General features: G+C 36.0%; 1 pseudogene; it reads right to left on the minus strand.

Moving 5' to 3' along the window:
- Nucleotides 1-906: 906 nt before the first annotated feature.
- The window catches only part of LOC149195100 (2,3-bisphosphoglycerate-dependent phosphoglycerate mutase 1-like), a 48240-nt pseudogene continuing 33777 nt past the window's right edge, over nucleotides 907-15369 (minus strand).

Genomic DNA, 15369 nt, shown 5'->3' on the forward strand with positions numbered 1-15369 from the left:
CTACTCCTATGATATCATATATATTTCTAGGTATGGAAAGAACAATTATAGTGATGGAAACGTAATGATGGTGGGTCATCATAGCTACATTTTGTATCAATAATCTATATTCAAATTAAATTTAAAATTAAAATTACAGCTATGAATTTACCAAAAAGTTTTTCCTCCAGAGCTGAGAGACAGAAAAGTTGCATTTGTATTTATAAATACAAAACTATAAAAAAAACCATCAATGGAACTTTGGCACCTGGGCATGCCAGGGAAGAAATAGGTCTAGGTTCTTTGCTTGGCCATCTTTCCATTTAATGGTACGTCGTGCTCCAACTGCATTCGAATAGAAAAGGGCTCAGCAACAATTCTTCGAGAAGCCTCGTAAAACATTAGGGTTTGAGAAGAGGTGGGTTGCAGAATGTCAAGTTGTTTACCTTGTTCCCTTGACGACCAATGTTAAAACCCTCACCACCAAATTCCTCAAAAGACCCAACAGTTGTCGTATATTTTCTTCTGTAACCTGCCGAAGTTTGTAATATCTCTTTGAATAACAATCCTAAAATTACATGAGAACCAATGACAGTGTCAAAAAGGAATTTACTAGAGTAACATTCCACGTACCTGGGTCCATTATCAACGGATAGAGGGTATATACATTTCAATTTAAATGTGTAGAGTTCAAACAAAACCCTTGCAGCTACACCAAATTTTTTGGAGAGAAAAATGAAAGTAAGGTACAGTAACCAGTGTGAATTATGTGCTGAGAGCAAAACATATAATATTACCCTGAAAAATTAAAAACTGTAAATGAATTTATGAATTTGCGTTGATTGGCTTTGGCCTCAGTCTTAGTCTTACCTTAGCAGCAGTTGCTACTACCACACGCCTACGCCATCCTGGTTGTAGAGTTCGAATCTAAGGAATCTTTGGTGCAAATGAATGAGCTGAACAGTGGACAGGCCATCGAGACGGTTTGGGGGCAACCGTTTTCTTCGAATTTGTTTCACCATGTAGATCAAACCAATCACATTGAATATCACACATCACTTTTCTCTGGCTCAATCTCACGCTCAGTCTCAGGCTCTTAACAGAGACCTGCAACAACTCATCCAAATTCCTCCTGTAAAGAGCCAAATTTTGCATCACACGAGTTAATGATGACTCAATTTATATCCACAGTAACAAAGATATATTAACAACGGTTTCAATATATTCTTATTAAGTTAATATTATCATAAATCAATGACCTTTTTATGGGACAACTAACACTACAGATCAGATGATATAATGAAAGATAAAATATACCTTCGTAACATCATAAACTCTAGCTTCTGAAGGTCCAATAGGAATTCCTCTTCTAAGAAATTTTAGGAATTCCTCTTCTAAGAAATTTTCCTTCCTTGAAGATATAAAGAATGGGGATCCTGGTGGATAGCTCTAGACTTATAACCTGTGTTAATGAAAGCTTCAAGCTAACTCTAATCGCTAGAACAAGTCGAATATATCAAAAAAAGAATACCACAATCCTAAAAGAATCTGTAATGAAGAGACCATAATCTAGAGGCATGTTAAATGATCAATAGACCTCCTGAGAAGATAACTTGTCCAAATACATTATTATAGACCGCAGAGAATTTCCACGAGAAGCAATCAACACATTTTTCCCACAATGAAGTTTAGCCACAATTTGTGAAGGCATATACCAAGATGTTACAATATCTCCTTTGCTCAAAAGAATTCAAACAAACAGAACAATATTTATGGTGGTTTTCATTCTATAGATAATGGAGGTCCAAACCCTCTAAGAAAAGTACATCCATCCATACAGTTATATTTAGTGTGTTGTGGAAGTGATATTAGTCTAAAGGAGCTAAATGACCAATAACAATTTCACAAATATTAAAATTGAATTTTCCTTATGACCACCAATTCAAAAATATAAAGCAAAGAAATTCAAGAGACATTGACAGTCATATCGAGCTACTTATACCACTCCGTAAAAGATCAGTAAAAGAAAATAAAACCGCTACAATGCAAGTGCAAGTAGTTTTGTGTAACTGTTCTTTGAAGTAGGAAACCACTCATTCTGCACACATCTAAAGGTTCTCACCATTTGGAGGAGGGATATCATAATTACGATGCCATTGATGGACCTTTTCCTTCCCAAATCTACCAGTTGTCTCTTGTTTATTGAGTCCTTGCAATTCGACATACCTACATTTCATTGAAAACATAAGCTTATAATAGTCATAACAACTTAGAAATAAACCTAATTGACAACCTATTATTAAATAAAAACAAGAAAAATAAAGTCCAAGGCCAAATTCCAAAAGTATTTTACATGCGCTCATTGAGTTGCCAAGCTATTATTACTGGAATAGACTAATTATTAGTATCTTCAGTGTATATTGTACTCCATGCGTTCTCGTGTTGACTCTCATTATGTGTTATCACTCGTACCTAAACCAATTTGCATTTAAATATTCAATATTTAGTCTTGTTTCACATCATGATAGATTTTTTTTTGTCCAAACTATGAAAACCAGATATAGAATGCTTCCAGGGATATAGTCAAATTGTATAAAAATTGTGGGTAACTAGAAATCCCCGAAGTTGTAACCCTGCCATGATAAGGACCAATGTTGCATGAAACTCGGATGTTTTTTTTGGAAGCAAAGCCTCTCATGAGCACAAATATATATATACACACACACACACATATATATATATATATCATCTATAGTATATCAATTATTAATTATTCAAGCATCAACCATCTAGATTCTAGCAATTACAAACATACGTCAAATTTTTAAGCATATAACAGAAAGTAGACATTTATAAGATAAAGCATTCAAATAACTTATCTAACAAGTGAGAAACTATCAACATGAGTCATGACCAAATAATAATATTTACAAAATAGCCCACCTTGCCACCACCAACTGTACAGTGAACTAGGAAGACTCAAAAGTTCAAAATCACAACACTAAAGTCTAACATTCTAATCTATCATCTATAGACTCCTCCAAGCTCCTCCTTCTTCACTCCTCCAAGCTCTCCTTCTCTCTATCCTCAAACCTCTCACAAATATTATCTCAAAATAGTTCTATCTCCACTCTTCTCCAAGCTCAAGCCAAAGATGCAAGAATAAGGAAAAGAGAGGAGGAAGAGGCCTTTTAATCTCATCTTCCCTTTCCCCTAACTCAACCTAGGCCCCACTTAGACCACAAGTAAAAAAAAAAAAGAAAAAAAAAGTCACCCGTGGAACCATGCGGGAGGGTTTCAGAACTGATCGACAACTGTGCTAAAAAATATAATATCAAAAGATTGCTATCTCCTCTCTTCTCAACAAATTATTTTCCAACAAAAGGCTTTGAAAATATTTCTATACCATGGTATTGTATCCGCATTGCCTTTTATTTTTATTGGCTATTTATTTAGCTTCTTTTCTGATTTCGATAGATTAGTGAGAAGATTTATTTTCACACTCCCGCCGTGAATTTACGCTAGTTGTACCTTTGAGTTGCATTGACCTATTTATTGAGGTCATTTGTGGGACACCAATAAAATTATATTAGATGTATCTAAATAGCTATGATGAAACCCCACCATTTACCAGTGTCAAGAGAAACCAATAGTGAAACCAATCTCTGTCCAATTTAATGAATGCAGCTACAAGTGATGTTTCCCTTGCACAATAGTGAGGGACTTGGGGCCATAGCCATGTAATGAAGCTCTAAATAGTTTGGATTCCATTCAACATGTCAAGAGTGGAGTTAACTAAGAATAACAAGAAAGTAAAAGTGAAACTAAAATCACATTAAGGATTACTACATGCATTAGACTATTTTACATTTTCAATAGAGTATCCCTTATTTTTAAATATTTTTCCCATAATGATATACTGTGTTTTAGCATCATTGAAAAATTAAATTGTTTCAAAATGTGAAAATATAAACCAGAAGTAATAACACTATTAAACACCTTGCCTTGCACTTCATACCAGGGCGACTAAGTAAAACAAAGAAGCCCCCAATAAAAATATTTAAGCCATCATCATTTGGAGATTTTGGGTGCTAACCTTTTTCCTACGGTGCTAAGTCATTGGAAGCATAACAATCATCTGAGCCCGAACCAATGTAGAAGTAAATATGGCATCGACAAGAATATTTCTAATCCTATTTTCTGCTTCAATATATTCTTCTACCCCTCTTTGTGTTAATGGTACATCAACACACGATGGAAACAAAATTTTCTCGTTCCACAGTGACTCTCCATGATGAATCAAAATCATGGCTACTTCAGCTGCAAACCCCCAAAAAAAAGAAAGGAGTTGGAATTAATGACAAATCCACCATATAGACTACCTAATTCAAAGACAGTTTCATATTTGCATCATTAAAGCCACTTTTTATGAAGTGTAAAATGCTATTTAATTATTGAAAGAGCATTCATATAACATAGATTATTAGTTGAAATAACTAAATAAGATGGAAACACTATACAATTTCATTATGTTTCTCTTTCATAAAATAATACATGATTTTGTTTCATGGAAAAGATGTGCTCCATGGAAAGCCAAATGTAAAGTGTTTGGGTTCAAAAGAAGTTGCAGTAAAAAACGCGCTGAAAATGCCAAAATCAGAAAATGAAAGGTTTCCATTCATTAGATGCAGGGCTTGTTAGTGTCAGTCTTTCCAGCCTTCCTACAGTGATCAAATATGCTCTTACAAAGTGGTCTCAGAGTGTCAAGGTCAAATTTTGTCATTTCAGTGAGTCTTCAAGCAAAATTTGGTCACTAGGCATTAGGTCTAGGGTTTGCCCAAATGCCAATCTATGTCACTATTCAGCTGAGTCTATCATCATTCATAGGGTTGTCATTATCATGTCAGTGTCTAATGAGTCATTTTACATCTTGTTCATGCTTCAGTTGTGCTTTGGCAAGTTCATTTCCCTCTCCTAGGGTTTTGAAGCCAATTTCTCTTGGACGGTCAAATAATCGGCAAAACTTGTATCCAGATGTTCATACACCTTCCCCTATCCTTAAAATACCTTATCAAACACTTCCCATCCCTTAGATCCGCCAAATTCCTCATTTTTGCACAAACCCTAGTTTCTAGAGACAACTTGGCAATTTTCTAGGTTTGGCCTGTGTTTTTCCCTTTTGGACCCCTTCCCCTTGCTCAATCTCTGAGATTCCACTTTCCCCTGCTTCCTAACAACCCCCCCCACTCCCAAAAATTTCCCCAAGAATTTAGAAGCCCCCTATCCCCTTCATTTCGCTTCATTTCGACAAAATCCCTTGTTTCACACATCGGGACAAGTTGCACTCAAATGATGTTTCAGAGAAATAAAAGATAAATTTTGGAAAACTGAGAGAGGTTTTTGTCCATAACATGCCAAAGAAGAAAAACCTCCTTCACTTTTTTCACAGGTGTCATGGTTTTAGAGAAATGCCAAAATTACAATCGCCGGATCCAAGGAGTTTGACCAAGGCACAAAAAAGGAGAAAGAGGCCCGATCCCCTCCGTATCTTGGCCGAGGCCTCTCTCACTCACCATGATACTCATTAGCATCCTCCTAGCAGCGAACCCAAGAAATTTTGAGAGTTTTGAAGCATTTTTGGGAATTTTACAGGTTTTGGCCAGTTGACTGGTCTCACCCCGCGCGCGACCATACATGGGGGCAACTCAGAACGGGGAAAACTTTGCATTTTTGGAATTTTCATGGAAAAATACACTTGCCTATGGATGAGTTTCAGATTTTATGGAGATTTGGGCTTCCAAAAGCTCAAAATACATGCAAATTTTGACTTTCTGCCCCTATTTTGAGTTGCAGAAATCTGTCTTGGGAGAAATGACTTTTGAGGGGTCAAATCAACTCCAAATTCAAAAATTCCGGTGGGGTTGGAAAATAAACTCGCAGACCTTTCCACCGAGCTATCTTGCACCTGATTTGGACACCGGGAAGGCCCTCAAACAGAGCCGTGAATGTGCGCGACCAGTCAGAGTGATGTGCGCGACCAGTCAGGGAATTTTCCTGTTTTGACTAGTTCGGCCCGAAAAACACTGTTTTCACTTGGTTTAATGTTTTGGGCATGTAAATGATGAATTTTTGTGTAATTTTCATGGCTCTATGATGCTTTTACTCTCCTTGATCACTTCTAGAAGATTCTTGAATGTAAATGGTAAAAATTTAATGCATGGATAGGTTTCCTAAGTTTTAGAGGCAAGTTGTTTTGACTGCCTATTATCTAGTGCTCAGTTTAGAATTAGTTGAAATAACTCCTAGGAAGCTGAGCTCGACCCCTAGAGGTGGGGAAAGGAGTTAGATCATCTATATTATGCCTTCTCTTGCTCATTTTCATGGTTGGACTCTTGAGGGAGAAGCTCCTATTGTATATTTTACTTGTATCTCTGCAATTTGAGGAGAAGGAAGACCAGGGTTTTGCAGACATCATTGGGGTTCTTGTGGACTCTTGTGTTGATGGTGTGTTCTCTTATTGTAATTGTAAGTGTGTTTATGTGTTCCATCCCTTTCTTTACTGCTGCTAATTAAACAAATGAAGTGATAAAGTTTGAATTCATGCATGTCATGCTCAGCTTTCAAATTTGTTTAATGTTTATGTTTTCCACTGTCTAAAGAGGATTCAAAGTCATTGTTTGCCCTCTTTAGCTTCTCTTCTTTCTTCCTTGATCATCCATCTCAGCTAAAGGCATCAGCACAAACTCCTACCTTGCCCCAAAGACCCACCTGCAGAAACTGTGTCAAATCCCCGCACCCTAAAATTACAGATCCTCAATTTGCCACCAAAAAAACCCCAAAAACCCCCAAATCAACCTTTTAATCAGTTTAATAGCCTAATATCAGTGTCACTGTATTGGTCATCTCTGTCCATTGAATATTTTACTGAGATTGACCGGAGAGAGCCTTCTCATACCCCGTAGGGCTAGCTACGAGGTGAAATGGTTTGATGTTGCCTTGAAGGTTTACCTTCCTCAGCCTAGGGTGAAATCTCAAGCGCTTACATAGTGGCGACCATACTGGGGAGAACAAACTTGTTTGTGGGTTGATGTGTTTGTTTCATAAGTCTTAGACAGAGCCTGAAGTTATGCCAGGTAGCCTTCGAAAACACTCTTGTTTTACATCAGCGTTAGTAGATAAACGTTGCTTCAGTCAATCTCCGTGAGCTTGTGAATACAGCAATTCATTTGCATTTTACCCCAGTACATATATCAAGTTCAGATCTGATTGTTGATAGTGGACAACGATCAGACACTGACAAGGTTGAAATCATTCACTTGGCGACTCCTTTCACTGAAGAATCCAGCAACCTATGCTTCATGGTGACTTCACTGCAGAGAGATCAGTAGCTTTGAGATTTTCAAGATGGATCAGATTGCAAGAAGATATGCTCCCTTGAGCTGAGATCACATCCCCGGTTTTCCGAATAAAATTCCGAAGGTAGATTGGTCAAGGAATCTGCCTATATTTAATGATGATGGTAAGAAGGATGCTGCTTTACATCTAGTTAGATTTCGTATGCATATTCGCAAATTCAAGGTCGATTTTCCTGAAGATTGCTTGATGAAGATATTCTTGGCCACTTTGGAAGGTAAAGCCCAACCATGGTATGAAGGTTTGCCGCCTGCTTGTATTTACTGTTTAAAGGATTTTCATGCTATGTTCATTGAAAGATATCTAACATCTTATCCATCATTAAATCTAGTTCAAGACTGTTGCCAGCATGCTTATAGTTTTATTGAAAGCCTTGAGAAATATTATGAAGATGATAATTTTATGGATGTTGAGATAATGGAAGCCCTGTATGAAAAGCCGTTTCAGCAGCACATAGAAATCTTAGAGGATACTTGTCAAGGTCAGGAGGTTGAAGATGGCCATATGGCTGTAATTGATGAAAGAGAAGAGCTTGTTTCAGATCTGCCCACAGAAGAAGACAGCGTGCAAGGTAGCCAAGATTCAATTTTAGAATGTAATTCAGTCAACTCAGCTATTTCAGATCAAAATTCAGATCATGATGACCAGGAATATCTTGTGCTGAAGCCCATCAAAGAGAGCTCTACTGTTGAGATCATAGACAGAGTTTTGGATTCCGATGTTCATGAAAATCAAGGTGAGATCTTTGCTCAAGCAAGTGAAAAAGTTTTTCTTCATGAAATTGTGGTAAATGATATAAATGATCATCTTGTGCTTCAAGGACCATCTGAAATTTCTTTTCTCATGATTGAAGAATGTAATAAGGAACTTGATCATTTGGTTGTGATATCATATGAAGATGACCTACAGCGCATTCACACCATAGAAGAACAAAACATTCAGGATTCCATTTCAGATTCTTCCTCATATGTCTCATGTTTTGAAATGTTATTTCAAGAGGAGATCTGCCCATTCATTTGTTCAGAGTTTTTTGAAGCCCGTGAGCATACTTTTACCGAAGCACATGATGAAGGCAGATTAGAATTTGAAACAAAGGACACCTTGTTCTTTCAGCAGCAGGTGGCAATGGCAAATCTTCATGTTTTTCACGATCCTCTAGCAATTTTGTTGCATCCAGCAATGAAAGTGATTATTGTTGTGTTCAGTGATGAAGGAGATCATGGTCAGCTATGTTTTTGGATGCCCAGTGATAGGTTTGTATTGTTGACCAAAAGATCTGATCAGGAGAACCAATCAAGAAGGCATCTGCTTGATTGGTTGCATTGGCATTTTGATATAGTTTGATGTATATAGTCTTGTAAGAAACACTGGTGGTTGTCATCATGATTCCAAATCTTGATGGATTGCTGCCGTTTTTCTAAAAGCTTTGTAAGTTCTTGTTTTAAGTTAAGTTAGTCATGAGTCATTTGTGTTTGGTCTATTGAGTGATTTTTTCAAGTTATTTCAGTTTGCCATCGAGTCGGTTTGAGTTAAGTTTCAGTCAGTTTTCAGTCAAGTTTTCATTCAATAAATGTGTCAAAGTTTTGTGTCAAAGGTGTAAATAATTACTCCATCGCCCAATGGTTGAAAGGCGCTGGTCTGCTCTCCCAGAGGTCTAAGGTTCTTGGCACCTCCAAGGAGCTACCATCCCCATTGGAGCCAATGTTAGTGTCAGCCTTTCCAGCCTTCCTACAGTGATCAAATATGCTCTTACAAAGTGGTCTCAAAGTGTCAAGGTCAAATTTTGTCATTTCAATGAGTCTTCAAGCAAAATTTGGTCACTAGGCATTAGGTCTAGGGTTTGGCCAAATGCCAATCTATGTCACTATTCAGCTGAGTCTATCATCATTCATAGGGTTTTCATTATCATGTCAGTGTCTAATGAGTCATTTTACATCTTGTTCATGCTTCAGTTGTGCTTTGGCAAGTTCATTTCCCTCTCCTAGGGTTTTGAAGCCAATTTCTCTTGGACGGTCAAATCATCGGCAAAACTTGTATCCAGATGTTCATACACCTTCCCCTATCCTTAAAATACCTTATCAAACACTTCCCATCCCTTAGATCCGCCAAATTCCTCATTTTTGCACAAACCCTAGTTTCTAGCTACAACTTGGCAATTTTCTAGGTTTGGCTTGTGTTTTGCCCTTTTGGACCCCTTCCCCTTGCTCAATCTCTGAGATTCCACTTTCCCCTGCTTCCTAACATCCCTCCCCACTCCCAAAAATTTCCCCAAGAATTTAGAAGCCCCCTATCCCCTTCATTTCGCTTCATTTCGACAAAATCCCTTGTTTCACACATCGGGACAAGTTGCACTCAAATGATGTTTCAAAGAAATAAAATATGAATTTTGGAAAACTGAGAGAATTTTTTGTCCATAACATGCCAAATAAGAAAAACCTCCTTCACGTTTTGCACAGGTGTCATGGTTTTAGAGAAATGCCAAAATTACAATCGCTGGATCCAAGGAGTTTGACCAAGGCACAAAAAAGGAGAAAGAGGCCCGATCCCCTCCGTATCTTGGCCGAGGCCTCTCTCACTCACCATGATACTCATTAGCATCCTCCTAGCAGCAAACCCAAGAAATTTTGAGAGTTTTGAAGCATTTTTGGCATTTTTGGGAATTTTACAGGTTTTGGCCATTTCACTGGTCTCACCCCGCCCGCGACCATACATGGGGGAAACTCAGAACGGGGAAAACTTTGCATTTTTGGAATTTTCATGCAAAAATACACTTGCCTATGGATGGGTTTCAGATTTTATGGAGATTTGGGCTTCCAAAAGCTCAAAATACATGCAACTTTTGACTTTTTGCCCCTATTTTGAGTTGCAGAAAGCTGTCTTGGGAGAAATGACTTTTGAGGGGTCAAATCAACTCCAAATTCAAAAATTCCGATGGGGTTGGAAAGTAGACTCGCAGAACTTTCCAACGAGCTATCTTTCACCTGATTTGAACACCGGGAAGGCCCTCAAACAAAGCTGTGAATGTGCGCGACCAGTCAGAGTTATGTGCGCGACCAGTCAGGGAATTTTGCCTGTTTTGACCAGTTCGGCCAGAAAAACACTGTTTTCACTTGGTTTAATGTTTTGGGCATGTAAATGATGGATTTTTGTGTAATTTTCATGGCTCTATGATGCTTTTACTCTCCTTTATCACTTCTAGAAGATTCTTGAATGTAAATGGTAAAAATTTAATGCATGGATAACTTTCCTAAGTTTTAGAGGCAAGTTGTTTTGACTGCCTATTATCTAGTGCTCAGTTTAGAATTAGTTGAAACAGCTCCTAGGAAGCTGAGCTCGACCCCTAGAGGTGGGGAAAGGAGTTAGATCATCTATATTATGCCTTCTCTTGCTCATTTTCATGGTTGGACTCTTGAGGGAGAAGCTCCTATTGTATATTTTACTTGTATCTCTGCAATTTGAGGAGAAGGAAGACCAGGGTTTTGCAGACATCATTGGGATTCTTGTGGACTCTTGTGTTGATGGTGTGTTCTCTTATTGTAATTGTAAGTGTTTTTATGTGTTCCATCCCTTTCTTTACTGCTGCTAATTAAACAAATGAAGTGATAAAGTTTGAATTCATGCATGTCATGCTCAACTTTCAAATTTGTTTAATGTTTATGTTTTCCACTGTCTAAAGAGGATTCAAAGTCATTGTTTGCCCTCTTTAGCTTCTCTTCTTTCTTCCTTGATCATCCATCTCAGCTAAAGGCATCAGCACAAACTCCTACCTTGCCCCAAAGACCCACCTGCAGAAACTGTGTCAAATCCCCGCACCCTAAAATTGCAGATCCTCAATTTGCCACCAAAAAAACCCCAAAAACCCCCAAATCAACCTTTTAATCAGTTTACTAGCCTAATATCAGTGTCACTGTATTGGTCATCTCTGTCCATTGAATATTTTATTGAGATTGACCGGAGAGAGCCTTCTCATACCCCGTAGGGCTAGCTACGAGGTGAAATGGTTTGATGTTGCCTTGAAGGTTTACCTTCCTCAGCCTAGGGTGAAATCTCAAGCGCTAACAGGGCTATCAGAGGACCATCCAAAAAATAAATAGACAACTGATTATAGCTTAAAATAAGGAGAAAAATAAATGTAAATGCAACCCAAATAATGTAGAATGCCCAGACGACTCAGCGTGCCAAATTCCCTGGGAATCCTTCTAGTGATCTTGTTGCTCGTCAAAGGAATCCCTTCGAAATTGTTGTAATATGCAAGTTTTTTTGGTATGTCCCCTATTAGAAAATTTTTGTTGAGGATCAAATTCTTGAGAATTCTACACCCACTGAGCTCATGAGAGATATTTCCCTCCAACCCATTGAACCACAACATCAAAATTTTCATATTCTTCAGACGACTGAGCTCGGGAGGAATTTGGCCTTTCAAAAAATTGAGATTGAGGTTTATGGTTTTCAACGTGGTGCATTGTGCTAATGTAACATATATTTTCCCTATTATGGGTTTATTTGAGATCCTAATCTCTTTAATCATAGATGCATCAGGCAAATTGTAAGCAGTAGTGTCTTGGACAATCTGTTGGAACTCAAGTCTGCAACTCTCAAATTCTTTCAGCTTGAGATTGATGGCATGAAAGGTCCTGTATTGTAACAATATATTATTGGAAGCATGGAGAAAAAAATAGTACATGACTAAGAAATGAGACCCTAATGAAAGGTGGATGCATTGTAAATTTTATTTACTAATTGGCCTCACATTAGAATGCAATTACTAAAAAAGTGAGTCGTCTAACAAGGGGATTGAGAAGTCATATTCTAGGAAAACGTAATGAATTTAGGAGACCCAGTCATGGTGCTCATGGTTTCCAAAACATTTAGCACCCAGACCTTAATGGGGATAGACATGAAGTTTGAGCCCTCGCTTATGGAAGAAATAGAAAAAATTAACAGAGAATGTAAACAAAGAACTTGTGATATTCATGGTCGTGAGTGGAAAATAATTTTTGTAGGCCACCTTGAGAGAGAGGAACCTATAAAATAGACAAGTGATAGCTGTTATATATCTATAGTAGAGAAGTGTATAGTAGGTGTTATAATTCTATAACATAAATTTTGTGTAGGGTTGTTCTTCGCATTCCTTGCTTGGGTTTCCTAGAATGTCGATGGTTCCTAAAACAATCATGGTCATGATCACTGCGAAAATCATTTGTGATGGGATGGTGGCATGAGAAAAATTATAAAAACAATACAACAAAAAGTCATTTTCTGAAACCATTTAAACCCTAGGTCTTAAAAATCGCAATGAGTGTGGGTGTCTTGAGTCGCGAGGAAAGTTGTAGGTCTTTGAGCGAATATGTTCATAGCCACTATAACTCTGTCAAGTAATGTTGTGAACCCTACGTCTTAAACCGGTTGTGTTCATAGTCGCTATGACTCTCAGAGGTCATTAGAGAAACCCTAGAGAAAAGTTAAAAATCCATTGACACATATTGAAACACTGTCTATGAATAAAGTGTGGAAGTAAGTGAAGTTATGTATGGAAATAGGTGAACATTTGCAGTAAAGTACACATCAATTGTTTGGGGAGACATGAAGACGAATGAAACCTTGTGCGGTGGGGAAGGACCCCATGGATGTAGTCGCTAACTACCACAAATATGTGTCTTAGATCCTAAACCCTAGACTGAGAGTCCCCAAAACCAAAACCCATCTTACGACAGATTGATTAACTGGGAAATGCGGTAACTAACATACCCTATCCAACTCATTTAATGGTGCATAACATTTCAATTATCTAACACAATATCAACAATGCTAAATAGTATAGAGTGGCAGCTATGGGAGTTCTTCCCAAAGGGAAACACCTTATGGTGTAAAGTTCAACTATATTTTTTTGGATAGTTGGAAAAAATAATTATTATCCTTTTTGTAGAGAATCCATTTTCCCATGTAAAATGTTGTACTCATATCAAGGATATTGTTGTACGAAAACTTAAGTGATAAATTCCATTCACCTATGCTATATATATATATATATATATATATATATATAGTCAACTATGATATTTTGAATAGTTGGGAAATGTTTTTATTATCCTTTTTATATCGAATCTATTTCCCCAAGTAACATGTTGTACTCATATCAAGGATATTGTTGTATGGCGGCTTCAAGTAATACATTTCCTTCACTTCTATTACTAGGTAATTATTTTACGAGAATAAGATAAATGAAATTTTTCTTCAAACCCTATCCAAAATCAGTCATGGATCAACCAGGCTTGACATACAGATGAAAGCCAATCAAGAGAATGGTCACTCTCCAACATAATATCAATATTAAAAAACGATTTTGTTTAACCTAATTTTCAAGCTAACAAGATGTTATCAAGTAACATTAGATTTAAAAATAATAAAATATTACTTACATTAACATATTAAAAAATAATAATAACCAAAAAAATCAATGTCATTTATAAATAAAATACTTTAATTTCCACCTTAATTTTATATCAAATTTTATCTAGAGAAATTAAGTAATTGAAAGTAAAAATAAATAAATTTGGGAGATACCTCATTCATTCACTATTTAATATGGAGTTGAAAATGACATGTAAAAATAATATTATTGATATTACATGATTTTTAGTTCATTCCATGTTCATTTGACATGTAACATTTAAAACAAAAATATATTAATAAAAAATTAAAAATTAAAAAAAAAAAAGATTTTTAATTCCTTCCATGTTTAATATGGAGTTTTAAGAGATATATGTAACATAGATAATAATAATAATAATCATAAAGTTTCTTATATTAGTGTGGCTAAAAACAACTATACGTCCATCTTAACTCCATATTTACCAAAAGTCTAAAGGAACCAAATCTCTTGATGTGCAAACCATTCCTTAAGTTTTGCACTTAAAAGAGGTTTGAATCTTGACAAATTTGATCATTCTCGGTGCTTGGTAAATCGTTCTTAAGTATTGCACTAAAAAAGAGGTTTTCATCTTCATAAATTTTCTCTATCTTGGCGCTTGGTAGATACAATGTTAAAATTGATCTATGCTGGTTTTATACAATTTACAAATTTCCTCTTATTAATTATATTTCTATTTAAATTAATCAATAAATAGTTATTGATAACGATCTTAGAAAGTAAATAACATTAACGTTATTATATATATATATATATATATATATATATATATAATAATAATAATAATAATAAACTATGATTTTTTGGATAGTTGGAAAAAATGTTTATTATCCTTCCAATAGAGAATATATTTCTCAAATAACATGTTGCATTGTTATCAAGGATATTGTTGTACAGATTTCAAGAAATAAATTTCCTTCACCTTTATTACCAGGTTCGTATTGCACAAGAATAATTTAAATGACATTGAAAACAATAAATTTCTAATATTGCTTCAAACCCTATCCAAAACCACTCATGGCTCATGTAGGCTTGACATAAAGATGGAAGACATTGGCTAAATCATTGGGGGATAAAGAGAAAAGTCACTCTTCAAAATAATATCAATATTAATGCAACATCCCTCTAAAATTAATTAGAATTTAACCACAAATTACCAATAATATATATATATATATATATATATATATATATATATATATATATATATATAAAAGCATAAACTACTTTGAACTTTCCTCCCCAATGTAAACATGTTGTTACTATGTAATCTACGTGCTTGAATTACATAATTTTGCATGGAAATTTACTTATATATCCCTTTACTACACAATGATTCCTCCCCTAATTTCCATCCTACATTCAACTAAGGTGTTGGCCTAGCCAACCATTTTTCATAGTCTAAGGATAAAATTATTTCCTTTGTGTTTTCATTACTTAATGTTTCCTTATATAATTGTATACACAATCAAGGGGTTGATATTACATTGTACTAGACCTTATATGTATATTGTTAGGTCCCTATAATACTAGTGTAGGCTCATATT

Source organism: Pinus tabuliformis, chromosome 2_2 (assembly GCF_031772625.1).
Source record: "Pinus tabuliformis cultivar Carrire ecotype Pingquan chromosome 2_2, CPIR1, whole genome shotgun sequence".
Taxonomy (NCBI): domain Eukaryota; kingdom Viridiplantae; phylum Streptophyta; class Pinopsida; order Pinales; family Pinaceae; genus Pinus; species Pinus tabuliformis.